Source organism: Genypterus blacodes, unplaced genomic scaffold, assembly GCF_046128005.1.
Source record: "Genypterus blacodes isolate CSIRO-AG114 ecotype Tasmania unplaced genomic scaffold, CSIRO-AGI_Gbla_v1 ptg000037l_1, whole genome shotgun sequence".
In the NCBI taxonomy this organism is placed as follows: domain Eukaryota; kingdom Metazoa; phylum Chordata; class Actinopteri; order Ophidiiformes; family Ophidiidae; genus Genypterus; species Genypterus blacodes.
Window position 1 is genome coordinate 2,718,660 of NW_027466850.1, and position 22,889 is coordinate 2,741,548.

The window sequence follows — 22,889 nt, forward strand, 5'->3', positions numbered from 1 at the left end:
CTGGCTTAAAATTTCATGGAGGCGTATTTGTTTGATGATATAGCTGGTCAAATTCCCCTGACAACATGCTACCACAGCTTATCTCTATGGGAGTGTGTGCACGCATTAATTTTTCTGTGTTTTCTCTCTGCTGGGGTGTGTTGCTGCATACACCCAGCACATTTTGCCACCACCAGCACTGTGACCTTGTGTCCCTTGTGTGTGTGTACTCTGCGAGCATGGTGCCTGGCCTATTCCATTTCTCTTTCCCCATAATGGGTGTATAGACATATATATATATATGTCTTAATCTTGGATTACTTGGCCAGAGGAGGGATTTCTGTCAGGCTGGAGGAGGCAGAAAAGCCATTACAATGCATAGACACTGAGTGAGGAAGTCATTACAGGACATGACGTCTCCTACTCAGGCCCTAGTAACAGAAGGATACAAGTATGATGACATGAAGACAGCGTTTAGGCAAATTAGACGACTATGAGGTATATTTTCTGCTTTCACTGCATGGAAGTATTTAGAATTCTCCCTTAAAATTGTTAAGGACAATGTTGGCTCTCATTACAGAAAACAGCAGGCAAATTTCAAATAAATACACAAACTAATGATTACATTTACATCAATTAAAATATCACTTTAGCCTTTTAGCTTTAACAAGGATTCCAATGTCATGTTTAAACAACAGTCACTGTATTTTCTAAAGGCATCATTTAAGAATAATTACAGCAAAGTCAAAGTTGTCTACCATTAATTGTTATTTATGAGGGTGATTACAATTTCAGAAAGTTGTCGGTTACTTTGAAATGCCCGCTGACCTTGGCAGCGGGACAGAACACAGTAATGCATTCACACCTTTGGCAGATTTTATGTAAACCAAAAAGGAAATGGAATATTTTATTAGAGGTGTTTTCACGTCAAGGTCAAATAGCTGCAAGTTTGTTTTTTTCTGAGACTCTCTAATTCTATTTTCTTTGTGGACAATCCTGTTACAATACACACCAACACTGAAAATGTGTCCCTTTAACACTTAATGAGATAAAATCAGCTATGTGACAAAAGGTATTAAAAGGTAAAAATGTACAGTCAGCAATATTCTGTGTGTGATTGTCATTAATAAACAGCCTGATGAGCTGAAGTGCATCTGTGGTCAGCTCCTGAGGGAGTGCAGAGGGGGACGAGGGATTGTGGGTTCTAATTAATTTACTGCTAGATTACACTGGATAATGCCCGTATCATTACAAAATTAGGTTGACAGCGGTCTTGGTGTAGATAGTGCAGGGTATGTGTCAATACAAGTGTCAGTGTGTATTTGTGTGTATGTTTGCAGAAGCTATTATGGCCCTTGAGAAGTGGGAAATGATGTTGTCATTACACACAAGCAGATGCACACATGGGCAAAAAGCCCACTGCATAAATTACTGCAACAAAGTGCTTCAGTGTTATGTTGAAGACTTTGTCTGTATGCAGAGGGAAAATGTTACACTTGAACAAAAATGTAATTGAGTCTCAGGAAACTATGAGAAATCCACTAACAATGCTGCCAGCTTCAAAATTAAAAACGTCTAATTTTGCATTTCTAAAAATTACAGCAATCAATTTTCAGCATTTTCAGCATTACACATACAGTAACTGTCATTCCAGGCTATGACTTGTAGTGATTGTTGAAGTTGATTCAAAATTCTGTCAACGAATTGGCATCAATGTATCCATAGAAATGTAACAAACAGCATAATGAGAGACCCTCGTAGGCTCAATGTATCCAAAACAGTATTTGTAGTATGGCTAAATAATACCACCATGACATAATTTTAGTCAAACATCACAAGGCACCAAAAGCTGATTCCAGATTGTCACCATTACAAAATGGATACTTGTACGTGTACTAAAAAATGTTAGACATACAAATGTTTGTCAGAGAACACAAGAGGGTTAGCAGAGCCTGTATCATTGTTAGAGTTTAAACTGTGTCTGTTTTTAGGTTCAGTGAAGCAGAAATATGCTCTAAGGGATTCACTCCTGGTGAAAATCTGCACTTGGCTCATTCTGGCAGCATCACAAGCCTGCCCCTGCTGTTCCAATGTGGACAAACGGTTTCAAGAGGAGCCTCGTGAAAACTTGAAAGCATCCTCTGCATTCTGTCTTTCTCTGCCCGTTCCCCGTCTTTGGATTTGCTCTTGCACAAGCGCAGTCAAAATGTAAAAATGTTTGACCATTCCACAGGCGTTCTCCCTCTGCTCAAACTTTTCGGTTGCCCCTTTGTCCGATTAATACCTTCATGTCTTTCAGAGTTTGCTCCCCCCAGCCCCGACCCCACATCGCCGTCCCAGACAAGCCTTAGTCCTCATTATACACAGCTTCCACTCTAGTTCCCAAGATTAGGCAAATGAGCTCCCAAGCGCAGTCAATAGACAGCAACCTGGACCCCACTCCCCTTTCAAACTCAAGCCCAACATTCATAAGCGACACCACCAAGGAACTGAGAAGTAATATTCTTGTTCCTCCTATCAAAATAATAGTTTGATTGGGTAGAAGCCAAAATATTGCACAAGGAGATCGATTTTTTTCCCCTATTTTCCCACTGAGAAACGTTCAGAATGAGCTTTCCAACTAATAACAATAGCACATTCTTGAGCAGTGGAGCAGTGGACTTCACAGAGCACAAAACGGAGGCTCTTCAAGAAAACACATCAATGCAACACAAACATAATTCAGTTCCAATTGAGTCGCTTCCTGTCATTTCAAAAGCATCATGCTACTTCATTATCGCCAACTTTAGTCCCGCACCTGGCACAAGGAAAAAGGCAGGACTTATTAACATCGAGAGAGTTTTGATAACTGCACCACCATGGAAATACAAGTTTATTATTTATGATACCCGTAACATTAAACACTGCCAACTGTAAATTGTGAACAGTGGAATTCACAAATTGGAAACTTGAATTAAGAAATGTATAGGTTCAATATTCACTCAAATCCTCCCTGCAGTTTTTGGCAGATATCCAGATGTGGTATACGCAGATACCAATTAGGAAATACTGGCCAACATATGGGTCTCGCTCTGGTAGGAATGAATTAAAAAGCAATATCTCGAACCATCACTGCCACAGGAATGTGAACACCAGTGGGCCGTACCATCTGAAGGCAGGGGAAGAAATGCACATTGTATCAGTCATCTACCAATATTGTTATACAGCGAGCTAGATTGGAAAATACCAATTTGAATGACAGCGAGTCAAAACGAAAATCATATGGTGCGATAGGATTGACCGCAGTGCTCAGTTCTATTACTGTGGCGTAGATTGAACACTTTGCAATTTACTCGCCGAACACAATAAATATATTTGCAGGAAAAATCCAACCCCTTCTTATCGAATAATGAAATCTCCCATGTCTCAGTTTGGACCAAATCACTCAACACCACAACCTGGTTCCTGGACACAGTGTGGAATTAAACATCAGCCCTTCGTGAAGCTGATTAGTACTTCCCGTCTCCTACAGCTCTCTGGGTTATCCAGCGGTCTTAACCTCCTCCCACCTCTCATTCCCACCAGGCAGAATAAGAACACAGAGGTCAGCTGAGGGAGGGTCAAAGATCAGGACACACACCCATATGGATTACATACACAACATCTCTATCTGGCCAAACAAAGGAACCTAATATACCTAAAATTAATAAATAATAACGCCTGTTCAGCATCTCTGAGCTGCTTTGATGGTTTGTACCCTATATGCTTTATTCATTATTCCACCTTTGTTCAGTCCCGACACAGTTCCAGGACACACTATTACCAATCTGCTACTTTTCCCAACAATGTCACTGTCAGCAGATACTGGTCTCGTAACCAATATCCTCCATCTCTCTGGCATTAACCTCAGTGTACATTCCTTCCCTGATGTCACATGAGGAGGACCAGGGAGAAAATTGCTGTTCACAGACACACGGAGCTCAATCCTTGCTCCTAATTTATTCTGTTGGTGTGAGCTAATCAGGAAAAAAAAATCCACTCTGCCTAATGACTTTATGAAACCATTAAAGCAGAGTTAGAAGAGAGGATGGATTGCTGTGTGCAAGCTGTCCAATAAATCTACAGGCTGGGTGCATTTGTTTGGCTTATATTTGTCAAGTTTCATCTTTGTACACTAAAACATGACATATGTTTGGCAGGTTGGAACATCGCTTATATCAACTTCACTACTGCTTAATCCGGCAAGACTGCAGCCCTCTCAGACTTGGATAGAAGTGTGAATCCTAAGAAGGCGGCCAAGATAATAACAATTCATCATACACAGGTATGGGTCCGCGCTGGAAGGCGGCCAAAACAGCACTTTGAAAAGAGGAAAGACACCTTTGCCTTTTAACAGAGCCGTAAATCCCATTGATTGGAGTTAAATGCTTTCATTCCGTGGATACTGGCTATTACACCGAGCCACGTGTAAAAAGGGGGAGAGATCATTCAGGAACACCAAGGTACTCAACTAATGTTCATTTTAGATGAAGTCAATATTAGACTAAATGTATAGATCAGTGGTGCAGGTCAGATGTTTTAGAAAAGGCTGAATACAGGCAACCGTGCCTATGCATATTTTTAAGCCACAGGGGAAAGTGATAGAAGAGCCCAACATATGTCATCATGGCTCTCTTTCATACTTGCTCTATGGTTAGATACAGTCAAGTCCATTCACTGCCTTCTCTCTATAAAGGAAATATCACGTGTCACTCACCACAAACATGCACAGAACAATTTGTGTCTTCTTTGCAGTGAAGGAGTACAAACAATGTTGCGTTGGCTTGCTAACCTCAGCCTGTGAGACACCAGCAGCAGCAGCATTCTCCTGCTGGCTGCTGCCTTCCCTGTGTTTGAAAGGTAGGAGAGAACAAAAAGACGTTTCACTGGTTCTTTGATCATTTGTGCTATTTTTATCCTCCGTTTCTTGAAGCGATTCTCCTGCCACAGCTTTAACCTTTGTAAAACACAGTTTTTTTATTGCTTTTAGGAATCTTGACACCTGAAATCTTTGCTTCATCAAAGTCATGCTAGCAAATATAGTATATTGCTGACAAGAAGCACTCCAAACACATGAACTAACTGTGATGCACGATGACAGACAAAAGCTCTAAGCCCACCTGCTGGGTGAAGATCCACCGCAAATACACAACTTGCAGACTTGCAGACAGATCTTGCAATGGAAACGGCAAGACAAAACAATGATTTCATATGCACCCAAGGTTAAAGACAAGTGGATACACGTTTGGCAGCCATATTATTTAAATACACCTGTGCTACCAATATAACGCCCCTGCTATAAATCCTACCTTTGTGAAGCTCAAAGTGTTCAGTTTAGTTAACCTTGTGTCAGAGGTGTTGATTGATTAAACTTTGTGGTAATTATTGTGGTGTAGGTTCAGGCATTTCTAATATTATAAGGGATCGTCAACAAATTAGTGTATAAGCAGTCAAAGGCCAGAATGTTCATGAAAATGTCCTGGAAATATAAGTCTCTCTTTTACATGTTGGCATAGCTGGGAGATATTTATTCGCTGAAGCGTGTCATTATTGTGCTCTGAAAAAAGGATGAGCTTAATAATGTAGCTGTACAGATATACAGAGCAGACCGGCTAAACATCCCCAAGGCTCTGCGGCATCAGAATTTACATGACAATTCCCAAAACTACATTTTCTATCAATGCCGGCTATTCATGATAACTGCGTAAGATCAAAACAACACCGTTTCAGAATACGAGGGAGATTGATGTTTGTGATAAGTCCTGATAAAATGATGTATCACTGCCTGGGCTGTTTGACTGTCTTCATCATGTGTGCGTGTTTGTGTAATCCTATGACCTGGATGAGCCACACGTGCATTTGTTGCCAGTTACAACAGTTTTACCAAAGATTTAATGTGCATATAAACACACAACATTAATTCTGGTTGATACGCATCCTTTCATCACACCTACCAGAAAAAAGTCAGGTACTAACAACTTCAATAGTACTTCATTCACTGGTTCGTCACTGTGGAAATCTGTTTTATACATCTATTAAACAATCGCACTTAAGTGGGGTCAGGGCTCCTCTTTTCTCCAGTCTCGTTTAATGGCCATGTTTATCTCACAATAAAGACATAAAATGAAATCAAAGACCTTGGGTTTAGAGAGAGCAACAGAGTGGGAGCAGGGAGAGGGATGGGCGGGGGAGAGAGAGAGAGAGAGAGCTGTATTCATATCTGTGAAACCAGGCTGAATGAGCAATTATTCCGAAACAGCATGACTGGCTTCAATTTTTATATGGATAACACTGTAATTCACATGGATTCCACATGAATCTGTCATTCCTGGACTTTCAGGGGAGGAGTGATTTTTTTTTTGACAGTTAAATTGGGTTGGCAGGAATGTAAATCAAGAGTGTTGCCGTGTTGGCGCCCATTACATGAGTTTGAACAGATTTACATGTGTTCCCTTAATTGCTAACATTTGTGGCTCTTCTGGGAAAATATACAATTATGAAGAGCCTAATGTTTCAAAGAACAAACCCTTTGCCATTTAAGGATTTTATTATCGTTTTGCTATTTGTACTTTCATGAAGACCTACATGAACAACAAATAATCTCTGGTGTGTGTGTGTGTGTGTGTGTGTGTGTGTGTGTGTGTGTGTGTGTGTGTGTGTGTGTGTGTGTGTGTGTGTGTGTGTGTGTGTGTGTGTATGATTGATGGGGTAGTTCACCTATATTTGATTGTTCCCCTGATTAGATGTATGAGCGACTAGGTGTCAGCATGCCTGGTTAATTAGCTGAACGAACTGAAGACGGACTCTATCTCCACGCAGCTTTCAGCCCTGCGGCACAACCGAGCCGCCATAGCTACTCTCAGTATCTGCTCTCAGTAAAGAATAGTACCAGGCTCTCCGGTGGACATTATGGCTTACGGAGCAAATCTCTGCAGTTAATCTGTACATTTTAGTCGTGGAATCATAAATGTGCCAGTGTATGTGTGCATGTCTGCTCCCAAGTAGTGCATAATTTGAGGCAGCGATTAAGCAGAGTGGGCCAAATCCCCCGCCGATCTGCTTGTAGTTGACATGAAAGCAACTCTGCCCTGGAAAACAAGGGCAGCGTTCCTTATGTTAACCCAAGCAGACATGTTGCTTTCTGGAGAAAAGGGAATAAATGGAACATCTAGAACATTCTAAGAAGAAATTAGAGGGCTTTTTATCTACCCTAGTGGGTTATGTATTATTGCTGGAGGATATCACAAGCCTCAAAATATTCTATCTATCCTCACTTCTTCATTGAATCCCTGACGGCAACTAAAAATGCTAAAGCGCAGATTCGTGCCATGAAAGGTGCTGAATGTTGAACCTTGCTCAGCTGTTTCGTACATCTGTTTACCTCTCCAAACTGATCATGACAGAATGTGATGAACCTTTACCTCAAATCCCCTCATAACTGTACGGCCAACATCCACTTCTAGAGTCCAGAAATGATCTAACACGATCTAACCCAGTGGAGCTCATCTCCTGGTGCTTGTCGCCATTTTGCATTAAAACAAGAAAGGGAAGAGAATTACCTTCTAATTTCTGCATTCCTAACTCTTAATGAGGAGATTAGATATGATTTATCTTTTTGTGGGTCTTGTAACAATCATCGTTGTGTGTCTTTGTAACGTATTGCTCGGATTCCATCCTGCCAAGCACGGCTTGCACAATCGGCACATTAAACACTCCTGCTGACAAGGAAAAGGCAGTAAATTGTATTCGGTTCAGGATCTCGCTGTCCAACAAAAATATTGGATTATTGTTTGCACTAAGTCCCTCGGCCTTCACAGACCTGAATCTTGTTCATGCAATCTGCTTGGATCCCCCAGCTAGGGAGCTAAAGGGAACTAATGACTCATGCTCTATTGATGGATCGGCAGCGTACGTGTGTGCGTGTGTATGCTATGGGCGTGGGGGAGGGGTTGAGGTTTAACCCCTCACTGTCAGATTGACTCAGCCGGGATAGAGGACAACATGGATCTGTCAAGGTGGGTTAATTCAGTCAGGAAACACGCGTGTGTACCAGGCCCGCTACCTAGAGTACATACTGGAGCATATGCTGCTTGCACGAGCGAGAGATCCTCTGTGCATATGGCCCTTTGCTGAAAATCACATATCACTCCTACTCAGCCGTGTAAACTCCTGTTGAAAGTGGTTGAGGAGGCCGTAAAGCCAGGCATAAGTATGGGACAATGAGTGCCGGCGCCAGCGTGATTTGAATTACAAATTTCAGAGGATCACAGCGGAAAGGAAGAAGAAAATGTGAACAAAGGAATTTCTAGTGATACAGTAGAGCCCTGGCATATTAAGGTCTGCTAACTCATCGAAACCTTTTTCTTGGCAAAATAGACAAATAAACACTAACAACACAACAATCATGAGAAATTATACGTATCAGTTTGTGTAAAATGGATGTGGCTTGTCAGGGTGTGCAGTAATTTGGTGTTAAGCTGGTTTTGGTATGTAGTAGTGGGAGTAAAGTGAGGGGAGTGATAGTCGAGCTCAATTTGGGCTCAGTTATCAAGCAAATCTTGGGGGTGGGAAAGCAGCTATCTTCAATTAGAATGGTGACAACATGTGGGTCATGATCATTAATGAAAGGCTTTCTTTATTGCAGCCCTTTCTGCTTGATAACATCCTAGCTGATAACAGAAAACATGAGGGAATAATCATTGTCCATAATGGGATGGGTTCGACTGTGCCAGTGTCCTCCACAGATAAATATAAAGGCATTTTTGTCTGCACAAAGGCAGATCCTCCACATACTGTTCTCAGAATTTATGATAATTACTGAAATCGGAGCAAACCACAAAAGAAAGAGTCGATAATCCTAATACAGCCTTCGCTGCTGAGATTCTATGAATGAACTCTTGCTGACTATTCATCCATTTTGTAAGAAGCTGTTTGGCTGAATCAAAGCCACAGCTATGAGACGCCTGCCAAAGGCCCGGCTCTCATTTGAAAGTGATTATAGAGCGAAAAAACGAAGGGAAAATTGTTATCTTTAAGTGTTCTCCCGAACGGAGAGCTCAAATCACCAGCGGCTCCATCTGAGGGCCGGACAGTGACGTTAACACAAAGTCTAGACAGAGCGTTAAGAGTTTTAATTGCAACTGGGTGATTAAGGCTCAGTTGATTAATGTCATCGACGCTCTTTTGGTGTAAGTATCATCTGCTTCAGCCACCTACCATAGAGTGCTTCAAGGGCAATTACATTTGTATGGGTTTCATGAAAGAATATTACACATGCATGTGCAATAATATTTTCTTTTCTTCAACGAGGTGTACATCTATCAAAACATGGAGTAAATTGTGTTTTCAGACAACAGCTTGCTTGTGAAGTGATCGTTCACTGGAGTGTAGCATCCAGGTCTCCCTGCATGGGACTCTTTCTTTGAGGGAGCCATAATTGTTGTGAGACACTGTCACGACTGAAGACTTCTGCCGCTATTACCTACAGTGATTTCCCCAGTTTCAGTGTTACAAAATTAGTTTACCATTAAAAAAGGAACAAGCGCTGAAGGTAGATTATCCCATCGCCAAGGTTCCACAGGTTAATATCCAGGCATGATTAGATACTGATGCTTGATTCAAGGTATGCACTTCAAAATAAAGTCAATATATCCGTGACAAGCACCCACTCACTCCTTTTAGAAATCCAGTATATAGAGCAAGACGATGCGATATTAGGGAAAACTACAATACAGCAAAGTTCAGTGTAATAATCTCTTTCACATAAATGTAATACTATAAGCTTCACAATGGTGACAGTTATTACAGAGCTGCTGCATTGGATTGCGTGTGTGCACAGATGTTGCGGCCACCTGCTGTTAAGTGATTTACATCCTACACAAACAGTCATCTTTTTCCATGTATCTCTCTCTTTTTGGAGCTCAACAATTATATATTTAGTCATTATTTGCACATTGACAATTCCCCTGATGGATCTCTGTAATGCTGCTAGTCATGGTCACTAAAAAATATGTGGCCCAGCTGCAAAGTTACACTGTAATGGATGTACAGTATGTTCACGAAATCCAACCGCAGTGTTCATCTGATGCAACCTTGCACCTTCCCCACCGTGAGTCCCTGAGGAGCACTTCACTGTGTCAATGATGTTAAATATCCCTAGCGTTCTGCAGCTCCCCTGCCTCTGTCTACACTTTTGAAGAAGACAGCGGCAGCCCCACGGCTAGAAAAAACAATCGAGTTAAGTGAACAAGGGGCTCTCTCTCTCTCTCTTTCTCTCGCTCTCTCTCTCTCCTATAATCAAAAAATACTGTTGAGATGCCCTTAAGCAAGACATGGATCTCTTAACTGTTTCAATCCTGCTGCTCGGTGGTCACCGGTACAAGCTGCAGTTTCGCAGGGGGACTTAAGCAACCGAATGTTTCACTGTGTCCACCTCTTACAGGCTTCGTCATTGTGCAACTACTGCACATTTCTCTAAAAAAGCGAATGTGTACTCGGGAGCGTCAAGTGTGCTCTCAGTTGGACCCGAGAGCAAAGCTGGGATCTGGGCTGAGGCTGCAGTGGGAGGTCGGGACTAAATCGGGATTAAAGCCAGGCAGAAGGAATGGGGTTTGGACTCTGCAGAGAGGGATGTGGTTAAGACGGGGGCTAAGGCCAAAGAAGGCTGGGAACAACAACATGAACTATTCGCAACAAGTTATTTAACCGTGCATTAAGCTTTTAAGTCTATGTTTTGTGTAACTGTGCAACGGAAGAATTAATTTCTGTTTTAATGTACTTGCCAATTTAGTTCAGTAGATTATGAGAGCGTTATTGAAGTAAGCAACATAAGAACAATGGAACAACTAAGCAGGCATATAAATGTAATATTTTCTGACAAAATCTGTCATTCAATTAAATCGGAAATGTCTGCCAGTGGAAAAGTTGTCAAGGCTCCATAGATGTTCCACATGTCTGTACAAAGAACTTAAGAGGGACATTATTCATTCAGTGACGTTTGAAACCTTTAAAAATCCGCCAGATTCAACATTTTATATGTTTTCTTTAGCCTAAGTAATCGTGCTAAAGAGCTTCTCGGCGCGCTATGCCAAGTAGAAGGATGCTTTCCGACAGCCCATTAGCCACCTCAATTAGACCTGCTGGTTCTCGCCTCCTCCTCGCTCCCCGTGTCGGACTTAACTCTTCCTCTGCGCAGCTGTACACAGCGTCTGACACACGCTGAAGTGAGAAAAAAAAAAAAACTCACACCATTCAACCGACACATCTGGTGCTGCCCGCCTGACGCCTTCACAAACCGGCACATATGTTTCCTTATGGCCACAGGCACAATCATGTCTCTCCTGACAACTGAGAAAAAAGCCCCTTAAATCATTTGGTACTGGTGAAGTCCTAATCCAGAGACAGAGTGACAGGTAATGCATTTCTCTGAAGACTTGTGTTTCCACGCCGGCTCTGTGGCTGTTAATGTTTTGAATTAGCACGGGTATGACAGATGGCGGATGGTCCGAGAAGGAATAAGCGGCTGAAGCTGTTTTTATTGAACGGAGCCGGGGACAAAGGGAATAAAGATGGCAGCCAACGTGATGTTTTGAAACGGGGCATGAGAGTGTGTGAGAGCGGGCTGTTGAGAAGTGCCCTCCAGCCTCCTAACGTAAGTGCACAGGACAATGAGTGAGAGTCCAGCACACTTCTTTTGTCAGATGAAGGATTAGGTGCTGGGGCCAGTTTAGCATGAGTGAAAGGCAAAAATGTGAGCTTCCTTTTGCCTCTTGAGTGAGGCAGTAATCACTTTCTGGAATGTATAACACGATTCTTGTGTCAATGACCATTTGGTGATGAATAATAATTAGACTACATTCATCTATCTAATGGGATGCTCCTGTTTTTAAATGAGGCAGTAGAAAAATGCACAAACAGTACACGTGTTTATTAAATGTTTGATCAAGTGTCCTAATAGCTGGACAACCTGTTTCACTGTTTAATTCATATTCACATTGTTCTTCTTCCATGATGATGATGATGAAGCTGTATGTATTAGTTAATGATATTAGTATTGGTACTGAACAAAAGAAACCTTAAAGTGTATCAGAACATCCTGCTATAACTTACACAATATATTTTTTGTCTATGTCTTTCTCGTCCACGCTGGATATTAGCCTTCAAAGGCAGCAGTAACAGTGTGATGCTCAAAGCCGTCTTTGCCATGACCTCGTGTTCACACCTCCCAGACTCTAATCCAGCTCCAAGCCTCTGGTTCCCACGTTAATGCGAAACTTCAAAAAAAGTCAGACAAAACAACCCTGCAGGTGTTGGGTCTGACAAGGTGTAGACGTAAATGTGCATGTATGTATGTGTGTGTGTGTGTGTGTGTGTATATGTGTGTGTGTGTGTTTGTGTGCTTGCCAGTGAAACAAATAGACCGAAAAGGGGAGACAGAAAATGAGCATGCAAGTATTTGTAAGGGAAAAAGAATGAAAGGCCAAAAATCTGTCTGCACTGGAGAACCATCAAGCACTTTGGGTCTCTATTTCCATTTCTCTTCCCTACTGTAGGCTCTATGAGCAAAGGAACCCCTATTTTGCATAATGTGATGCATTGCTGGTTCTCCTGCCGGGACAAAAAGTTAAGTCACATAATAAAATGAACCAAGGCAATTTCGTTTTCTTCAGCGAGCTAAAATTAAGTTACAGTACCGCTGCAATCGCCTGGCATTTCGTGTTAAAACAGCTGAACGCTGTACGCCAAAGGGACTTAAGGAACAGGCATGTAAATCCTTGTATTCCCTCTCTCGCCATGCATTCCTCCAGGCTGGCAGCAGGGGTATGCTGAGTGACTGAGCGGGGATGTGTGTACAGTACATGTGCGTGTGCGTGTGTTTGCCAGCATGTACCATATGTGTAGCGTACTTGTGAAGTCTGTTCATGTGGATGTGCGTGTGTTCATGTGTGTGTGTGTGACACACTGTGTGTCAGCGGAGGAGTGAGATCCAACTCCATCGGTTCCACACTATCCCCCCTTTCACACAGATGAGAGCAGCCAATCCCAAACGTGATATTTCAATCAGTCCGATATGCGAGCTCCCTGACAGCTCGTCCAGTACACGCCTGCAGTGTGACTGCCTGACCGCTACTATGGGTCAAACCATTCCAAACGCAAAGCAGCTTGGAAGGTGCTCAGTAGAGGTGTGATCTGACCGGTGGGACAGTGAGAACAATATGGTACAAACTGTTCCCATTGGAGGTCATCGAGTGCCACAAATGTTATGTATTGTAGGCGACTGAACGATACGCAATGGTGCAGTATTGTGCAGTGCAGTTTTCTCTGTTCAGCCAGAGCAACTGGGGATAAAGACCAGTGAAATGGAGTCAAATTATCACTGATTATTAAAGAGGATGTGGTATAATTTCCTTTAATTTTATGTGTAATATTGTTTTTAAGTTTCCACCGAAATATTTCTTCCTGTGATTGTCGGGGGAGTCCGAGCTTGCAGCGTGTCACGACTGCCTGACATGCAAATGAGTGTCGTGACACTTTCAAGGCAAATGCCAACATGGCTGCTTGATGCAAATTGACCTTGACAACACATTAAATCTGCCACTGTGTTTTATGAATTCACCCCCAGTGTGCTTCGGTCCATTAAAAGCATTCTAAAAGTTACAAATAGACCCTAAATGAAAATAGGTCTAAGTGTGTTGTTACGCCTTCACAGTACAGTACAGTTCTTTCTATAAGTACACAGCAATTTGATCCTCACCTAATAGATTTTTTAATGAATTGAAGTATAATAAAGCTTGCAATCAATGACGTGAGGGTTTGAATTTTTTTGCAGGACATAATATCAAAGATGAATAGAAAGACAACAAGCCATTGACAAAACACAAATGATGGATTTACTTGCGTAGGCAGGTGAAAGAAAAGAGGAATCTGTGCCTCGCCCATGCCTGAGTGTGTTATCTGCAGATGAAAAACCTATTTGGACTGTATGAATAATAATATTTTACATGTTTAACCCTATCATATGACATTCATTTCATTTAATGGTCTCAGCTGGGTCCCTGCATTGATTTTGCAGGCACAGCAGGTCTCCAGAGATTCTCTATGGATTTTCCAGCTGCCCTCCCAAATGATCCACAGTTCTTTCTACTCAAAACAGCCTGGAAAACACATATCATTTCACCGTCTCCTCATGTACCCAGCTCCTGTTTTGGTCAGCCACTTTACCTCAAGTCTGTATTTTGACTCCAGACATTGTTTTATTGACGCCACTAGACCTATATTGGCCTTTCTTCTGCAGCTCTACAATCGTGCGCGTGTGTTTAGGAGGCACAACTTCCTGCTAGAAATATTTCAAAGCATTGGAATTAGGATAAACTAACAATGAATTGTTAGCATGAACAAGAGCTGGCCTGAACGAGCGTTCTTACAAGTGTGAGTGCGGCAGATGCTGGTCGCTCCCCACACAAAATCCACTTCAAAGCAAGTGATTATGTAAATTCAGGTAGGCTCTACCCCAAAATGGAGCACTGATCATCAGCTAGACTGAATAAGAAACAACTGCAATGAAGCATCAACTGAAATGGCTCTATGAACACACTGGGCTCTAATCCCCGCTAAATCCAGGATATTGATTTTGGCTTTATCGGCTGACGTAGACTGATGAGAGTAGCGTGAGGTCAGCGTAAAACCGAAAAAAGCTCAGTCCTACATACAATCCAAATTATTGCTCCCTTTGAAAGGGCATAAATCCTCCAGCCAAAATCACTGTAAAGCTCACAGCACCACCTGCCATCCCCGTGCTAATCTGAAATCTCTTGTATGTTTACCAGGGCTAAGTCTGTTGACAATGAGCCCCCTGACCTACTGCGGTTCTAGGTAATTGGACTACAGTCAATTAAACACTTGGAAGCGACTTTACCCTGTTGTTGTGGTGACCCTTGCCTTTGAAGATCCCTCACCTCTTGACCCTCCTGCACTTTATTTCTCACACTCACTTTGGTTTATTAGATTCGCCCTCCAAATATTACATGGAAAGTAGAGCAAAGTCCTACATCTCCAACAAAAGGGTTCTGCTACTGACTAAATGCTATTTTGGGAAAACACAAGAGGAGCCCTGTGCTCTCTAAAACCAGACAAGTCACAGCCAAAGGCCAAACCAGTTAATTGCATTGCCTTAATTCCCTATTCTCAAAGCTTATGCAATTAGTTGTGAATAGAAATCTCAACTATCTCAACTACTATAGCCAAGTAAAAGTAATTGTATCACTTTTGATGATGGTATAGTGCAGGATAAGAAGCCAGAAAATAGCACAAGGCTCATGGTTATGTCATAAATAAACAACCCTTAGACGATAATCTGGAGGAGAAAGCTTGATCTATCTCTATTGTGGCTGCTGGACCGGGCCGGGTCACCAACACAAGACAGCCCTCATTCGTTATGGAACACCAGAGGCTGCCGGCCCTGTGCAATAATCAGATAAAACATGTCTGCTTGCTGGCAGCACCTCAGCTGTGGCGCTCTCTCTGTCCGAGAGAGACCGATAGACCTGTTAGGATCTGACAGCAGGAGACCAGGCCTTTTGTCTTAATGTGGCTGAGCGAGGCAGAGCTAGTGAGCCAGAGCCAGAAGGGAAAACAGGAGAGACAACGAATGTGGTGGTGCGTCTAGTGTGTTAACGCGAGAGGACATAATGCACACAGCGCTGAGCATGTAACAGCCTCAAAAATAGAAAGCGGCCATTGGTGGCGTGGACTATGAAGCGAGCCTCCAATGAGCATTAAGTGAGGAGAGGGAGGGGGGAGGTCCGGCTGTTGACATGGGCCGCGGTGGACAGACGGTGGGGGCTAGAGCGAAAGAAAGAAGGGGGAAAAAAAGAGCCGGGGGACAGAGATGGACAAAAAACAAAAGGCAGATGTCACGTGGGTCCAGAGTCGCTGATAGATGTGATGTGCAGCGCGACGTGCAGGCAGCGGTTCAGGTGGAAAAGCCTTCCCTTTGTGATGCAGATGACAACGCAATCAGCCCCTTTTTGTCTCGGCCGATGGGCTCTGCTCCCGGGGACATTGAGAGCCAGACACTAATCCGGTGGGTTTGTGTTCTCTGGGCATGCTCATAAAGGCAGTGTCACAGTACCTGGGGTGTGTGTGGACGGGGGTCTCTGAAACAAGGTCTGACCTCTCTCAGGGTACACATTGCCTCCTCCTCTTCCTCCTTCTGTATCCTGGCTCGGTTTTGCTCGGTTCGCTGGATTGAATATTCTAATAAGCGCCATGTTGCTTATGTGTGCGACTCAACACTCGCGTGGACGGTGTGTGACAGGAACACGGGTCATGTTCGTCTCAATTATCATTTTCAGACCACACAAGTTCCAATATACAAAGGACAAATACTGATTTTTCATAATGGCGGAGGCGGTCACATTAAACAGTGCTGCACAAAGAATTCAGACTCCAAATTAGGGCCAGATATTACCGGACCATTTTGATTGTGAGTGCTTAGACTGTTATGAATAATGTCTGGAAATACATCTCAGTGTGCCCCTATGGGCTCCAATCCCGACGGGTTTGGATGAATCAGGCTCTACCTAATAAATATGACTTACCAAGAGACTACGCTTGGCCAATTAACATTAGCTAATTAAGATAGCAGGATATCAGAACACCCTTGATCTAGATTTCTGTGTGAATTATCTGAGAGGTTATACAGAGGTAAAAACAAGTTTCTTATACCTACTAATTCAAGCTAGTTTCCATCAGTCAGCAAGAAACACACGGCAGATATGCATACGCTGCTCCACAGAGGTCCAGCAGGCCCGCTGGCCAGGAACTCTGCTTTAATTGCAAAGTTACACTGACTTGAATTAATTTATAGCATCTGTCTCGAAAGTCAAATTTGATTAGGTAATCTACATGACAGACGCTTTCTGTAACAGTTTAGAAATGAAATGAACAACATGCTGTGCAATATTCAGTGAGATTCTATCTTATCGTCGTCCTTATCGTAAATTGTTAGGATTAAGAGTTAAACACGCACCGGGAAAAGGTTATAACAGCCGCAGTCATAGTATTTCACTTTTGGACCTTGTGGTTTTCACAAGTGCACACTGAAACAATTATAGCCCTTGAGTAGAACAGCGCACCTATCCTTAAAGCCATGCAAGAAAAACACAACTCAAGACCCATAATTCACATGATCCACGCTAAATAATACATCGCTACGTAATGCATCTGTTCACCATTCATTGAACACAGTAACGCCACTGTTATATAATAACTCGGCTTAGGAGAAATTCTCTTTGCCTGTTTTGAAAGTGATATACTCCATTCTAAACAGAGACGGGGATGTGAACAACAGAGGAAGACGTCTCCAAGCTCCATCCTTAGATCAATGATGCTGCAGATAAAAAAAAATAATAAGAGTTTACCACCGTTATTGTTGGATTTAGAAATAATTTTGTGTAGCTCAGATGCCGCGTTGATAAAAAAAATAAAACATGATGAGAAGCACTCACAAAAAAATATTCAAATCTCTTTCTGTGTATTTTTCTAGAGCTGCCAATTTTACTCAGTAAATTCCACCCATCAGCACATCAAAAGGATAAAGAAAATACAAAAAAAGTATTAAATGCAGGCATGCTTTGACCTGACAAGAACAAACCTAACATGGAAAAGCGTAGATACATCTGATTCTGTGTGTGTGTGTGTGTGTGTGTGTGTGTGTGTGTGTGTGTGTGTGTGTGTGTGTGTGTGTGTTGGCAGACTAAGATGCCCTTTCTGAGTGTCCCATGCCCAGAGTAACAGGCCCACGCTTGTGAAAGATTTCCTCTCCATTGTCAATCCACAATCATACATACCAGTGCAAGCATAAAGTGAATTTAACTGTTTATCAGCCAGATCCTGTAAAAGTATACAGTTACTTATTGGCACAATGCATTCTTAGTACAGAACAAAGAGACACTGATGAGATACACACTTTTCCTGGATTTATAACAAACTTAGTTTCACATAAAAGATGTCTCTGATTTATCTCTGCCCTTCCGGGTCGGGTGCAGTCAACTGGCAAGTGGCTCCAAATCCAACAAAATTAAATACAAAACTGCTTCACAATCTTTCTACAAACACGCAACACATGTGCAAAGCTTCACGGCCACACAACACTTTAAAACGCCATGCCAGCTTTAACATGAGCTGTGTAGAGAACACATCAGGAGTCTGCACCAGGCTCACAACTCTCTGCTGGTGATTTTTGCTATTTTTCTCTGATCTGAAGTCCTTTTGTTTCAGTTATTTAATAAGGTGCTTCCTCTAGTATTCCTGCTGTCTGGCACGAGACGAATTTACCTCAAACTGAGAGGGACTTTGGTGCATGTCATATTGTTTTCAATCATCACTTACACACTGGCAGAGTGTTGCTGCACATTAAACCACCTGTTGACTCCAAAAATATTGAGATTATCTGATAACATCAAAAAGCAGCTCTATCTGAGCAGCTGCTCCTTGAAAACTAAGCTGGCCTGATCACAGACCAAAGACATGGAAGATAACAGAGTACATTTTCTTAATTTAGGATATGAAAATATTTGCTTTTCACTATTGTGAACCAGAGAAATGCTATACATGTGCCAGTAGAAATATTATATATATCACATGCTCATATTTTAGACCTAAAACGGCAGCCTGTGGATGTTGCACAGTGTGATCCCGAGTCTACTCGCGGCTTGACTCCTAAAGCGGGTATTCAGGAGATCATATTATAGTTTGAAACTGTATAATATAGGTCTACCAAGGCCTCCACTGAGTTTATCATTTTACGCTTCAGCTCTCAGCTATTCAGAGCCATGTAAGAAAATCTGACTAAAAGTTTGCAGATATATGTGGCAGTTATGCAGCGGCAGCAATCTGGACCATATCCGCGAACACTTAGACAATGTGACAGTGACACAACTGTTGTCTCCATCTTGCTTATTAATTTTCTAACCTTGCTGCTCTCAATCCTTTCTGGGTCCGTACAAAACAGTTATTACAGTACCGAACTCCTTGAATGTCAATACATCCACCAGATGTGCTCTGCAAGCATAAATTCAATTTTAGCAGCACCTCTAGAGAGGATATGCAAGGAGTGGAACAACTGATAATGGAACACAGCATTCAGACTCGAAAGGCTGAACGCATGGCAACAGGGCCGGTCCATTGTTCCATAAAGTCACTCCCAGTCCATTTTAAAAATAGCCGACTATAAAGCTGTCGAAATCAATAATTCCTTCTTTCATGTCGTAACATTTAACGTATAAAGGCGATAAGTATTACAGGTCTAATTTGCTGTACATGTCCATAATAAAGGGCAGCAGCTTCCATTCAGTGTCTGGTGATCATGCTATGCAGATTGTTCCATCTATCTCAGCTATGATACTCCTGCCCTAATCTCAACCTAAAGGTAGCCATAGATGTCTCCGAAACGTGACACCCCCCCCCCCCCCTCTTCAAGTAAAACAACTGGTACCAGCACTAATTGAAATTTTGCATGCAAAGTGACAATGCCCGGGCCCTCGGCAGCATGGATTAGGGTTTGAATAGAGACAGATTCTTTGTGAAAGCCTACTGTGGCGGTTGACGTTCAGGCCGGCTCCCTGCATCTGCTCATTGGGCGCACTGAGAAAACACTGGATTGTATACGGTCGCTCGTTTTACCTTCATCTAATCACATTTCAGAGCCCGCCTCCGCCCGTCTTTTGTAACTCTTCCACAAAACATAATGCTTCCATGTTACACTCGCACGTCCACTCCTTACAAAACAATTCCGGTCCGCAAACAGCTACTGAATTTACATATGAAAGCATCTTTAACTAACTTGGCAGCATTTTCAAAACATTAACAACCATACTGTGCCTTGAACTGTCAAGCTGCTTTACACTGGGTGAGAAAATGATTAAGTACCGCAAAGGGCATTCAAAAGACAAATATACTGTATGTTATATATATATAATTTGCTAAATTAAACCCAGAGATGAACAACGTAAAACTTTAGCTGGGTTAGGAGTTTGCCAACTTCACATTCTGGTGAGCATGCTGCAGTGCACAGCAGAGGGTTGAAGGAATGCAGCGCGTATTGAAATGCAATCAAATCTGTGAGGCTTTTTTTTTTTAAAGACTCCACGCTGTGATCTCATTCTGTCCCACTTCAACTGTGGTTTCGCTCCCGTTATATTTCCTTCAAAGCAAAATAGAGAAAATGCTCTATCAAAGTGAGCTTTCAACGCCCTGACCACAACAACGACTCACACACGGCTGGAGGAGGCTGTTGTTCCGTCGTAGTAACAACCCTCGTCCCGGAAAAAACTTTACAGTGTTTCTACCGCGATGTAACAGGGTAGAAATCTGAAAGACCCAATCTGTCCGGTAAATCTCATCCACTCTGAAAAATACACGCCGTGATTGAACTGAAGTGAATTTTACGGCTGAGCTGAATCAACGTATAGCATCAGGCTGTTGTTTGTGCGTGTGTGTGTGTGTTTCAATGACAGTGACTGGGTAAACTAATGAAGGGATAAATCCACAATGTCTTTTCATAGACATGTTTGACATAGTTTGGCTAATTTCCTTGGCAGTTCTACCTCCATTAATTTTCTAAAGGAGCTCGTCTGTTGCTGTTAGCTAAACCAATGAGACACGGAATCAGTGGCAGTTTACATGATCACCCGTCAACAGTTTAGAGTTGTTTAGCATTAGGTGGCACAAATAAAGTGCTTTTGAAGGATGGATTTGCCATTAACAGTTACCAACTAGGATGAGTTCGGCAGAAAAGGTCAGAGGTCAAAGCCAAATGCCGATATTTCGCGGTAGATGTATACTTTTCTATAAAGACTGTAAAGATGTTACACAATAGACGAGACTAGTCATCACTTGGACACAACTCAGCTTTCCACAAGTTTGTTGCATGTTTAATCCTACGCTATAATCCACTGCAGTGTGTTCTGTGCCCACTCACTGATTCATTTTCATTTATTTATTTTACAAAGACAATGCACAATAGAGATTCCAGCAGATAGAACTAAAATCTCTTTTTCATCTGTGCTCCCTGGGCGGGGCTGTTGGCGCACAGTAAGATAGTCAAAAAGATTAATAGAAACAAATAAACGTCCGTCAATGACGAGCGCCATTTGGAGCCGGACTAATGACAGATATGATAGACGTCCACTTTACAAAATAGGCAAAGTTAATGCGACCGTATAAAACAAGTTCAAGCCCGAAAACCTAATTTGAGTGGGACTCACACACACACACACACACATTTGTTACTTTGTTTAAGACAAAGAAGGGAGGACATGTCGTACCATGGAACTACACGTGTCAAAACGATTCATTGAAGGGTTCTGTTGCATGCTGGGAGTTTTTTTCGTTGTTTTTTTTTCGGATTAGAGCTGCCGTGACCTCTTTTTCAACCATTTCTTATACGTAAAGCCATCCTCGCAACGTCATTGGACAGCTGACTAGGATAATGCACAGGGTAAAATGGAGGGGGGGGGTCTGTTGCGGGTTGGCGACGGAACTAGTCGGTTTGCAAAATACAAACCATACTTCTATTGTAATGAAAACAAAACAAACAAATTTACCTCAAACACCAAGCGGTTGAATACATTGAAATACAAAAAGTTGAAATCGAGTTTGAATGGAACTCTAAATTGTGATTTTGCTGCCGTTTGGGCATTTTTCACATCGTGTGGTTCCATGGTTCCTGAACAGTAAGACACAGGATGAAGATGGAATGAAAAACCAAATAATTATGGAAATAGCCATAATGACTAAGCCATAACGATAAAGCTTATTCAGCGGAAAACCGGGGTAATAAAAGTACCATCCATTAATGCTATCAGTTTAAAAAACACACATTATTATAAGTTACTATTATAATCTACATACTGTGCCAATGTGGACTGTCTAAATATTATTTAATTCTACCTCAAATCTATTTAAAATGAATCGCACAGCTTCTCGATTTCTTGTTTGTCTGGAATATTAATCTTCATTGCGAATATACACAAGTGTGATCAATGCTTGGTTGGTCCACATCAGTCATTACTGGGAGCAAACTCACCCTTCCAGTTAACTGTCCATATCTAGGACCTAATTATAAAGTGCAACGGCTCTGCACTCAGCATTTTTCACAACTATCTAAACAAAGTGGCCTTTTATTGTCTTTACCAGAGGGTGAATCCGGTTGCATTCTTGCATGTGTTTTTAGCTCCACCTGTAATTATGAGGCTGGACCACAGGACGAAGATGACACGTTAGTTTGGTGACAACATCTTCAAAATAGACCTGGAGCGATGGATCGAAAAGGGCTGACACCGACTCGCTGTCCTGTCAGAGGCCAAACGGAGTCCAGACACTCAAAATCAAACGCAATAGAATGTAATCCACTAGGAGTTAAAACCCTGGGAGGCAAAGATAGTGATGTTTCTAATCCCATAACAGATTTTGAAAGATAAAATGCACATTTGACAATGAACAAAGCTTGAAATTCCTACAGTGACGTAAAAGACCTGCGTAGTGAGAGACTTTTAGTTGCTGACACTGTAAACTCACTATACTTTCACTTCTGAACATAACAGATATATAATATGAATACAATAAAGTTAATAAAGTGATTTTTCTGACATCCAACCTGTTTCATTGTGCGTTAAGCCAAGCTGCCATGATGCCCATCAGTGCTTTAACACCCTATGCGTTTCCCAAACCCCTTCCTAGCACCTGAACGTAACATTTCATTAATTTTGTTCCATGTTTTGCACGATGAGTTGACTCTTAAATCTAATAAAAGTGTTAACCGAGCCCGTCCTCCCTGGCTTTTTTTGCATTATTATGACAAACTGCTTGACAACTGAGACAAAACCGGCGAC

The 22,889-nt window shown here is 42.1% G+C and overlaps 1 protein-coding gene across 1 annotated transcript in view; it reads right to left on the bottom strand.

Moving 5' to 3' along the window:
• Positions 1-22,889, bottom strand: part of ephb2b (eph receptor B2b) — a 112,252-nt gene that overhangs the window by 88,847 nt on the left and 516 nt on the right. The window lies entirely within an intron of this gene.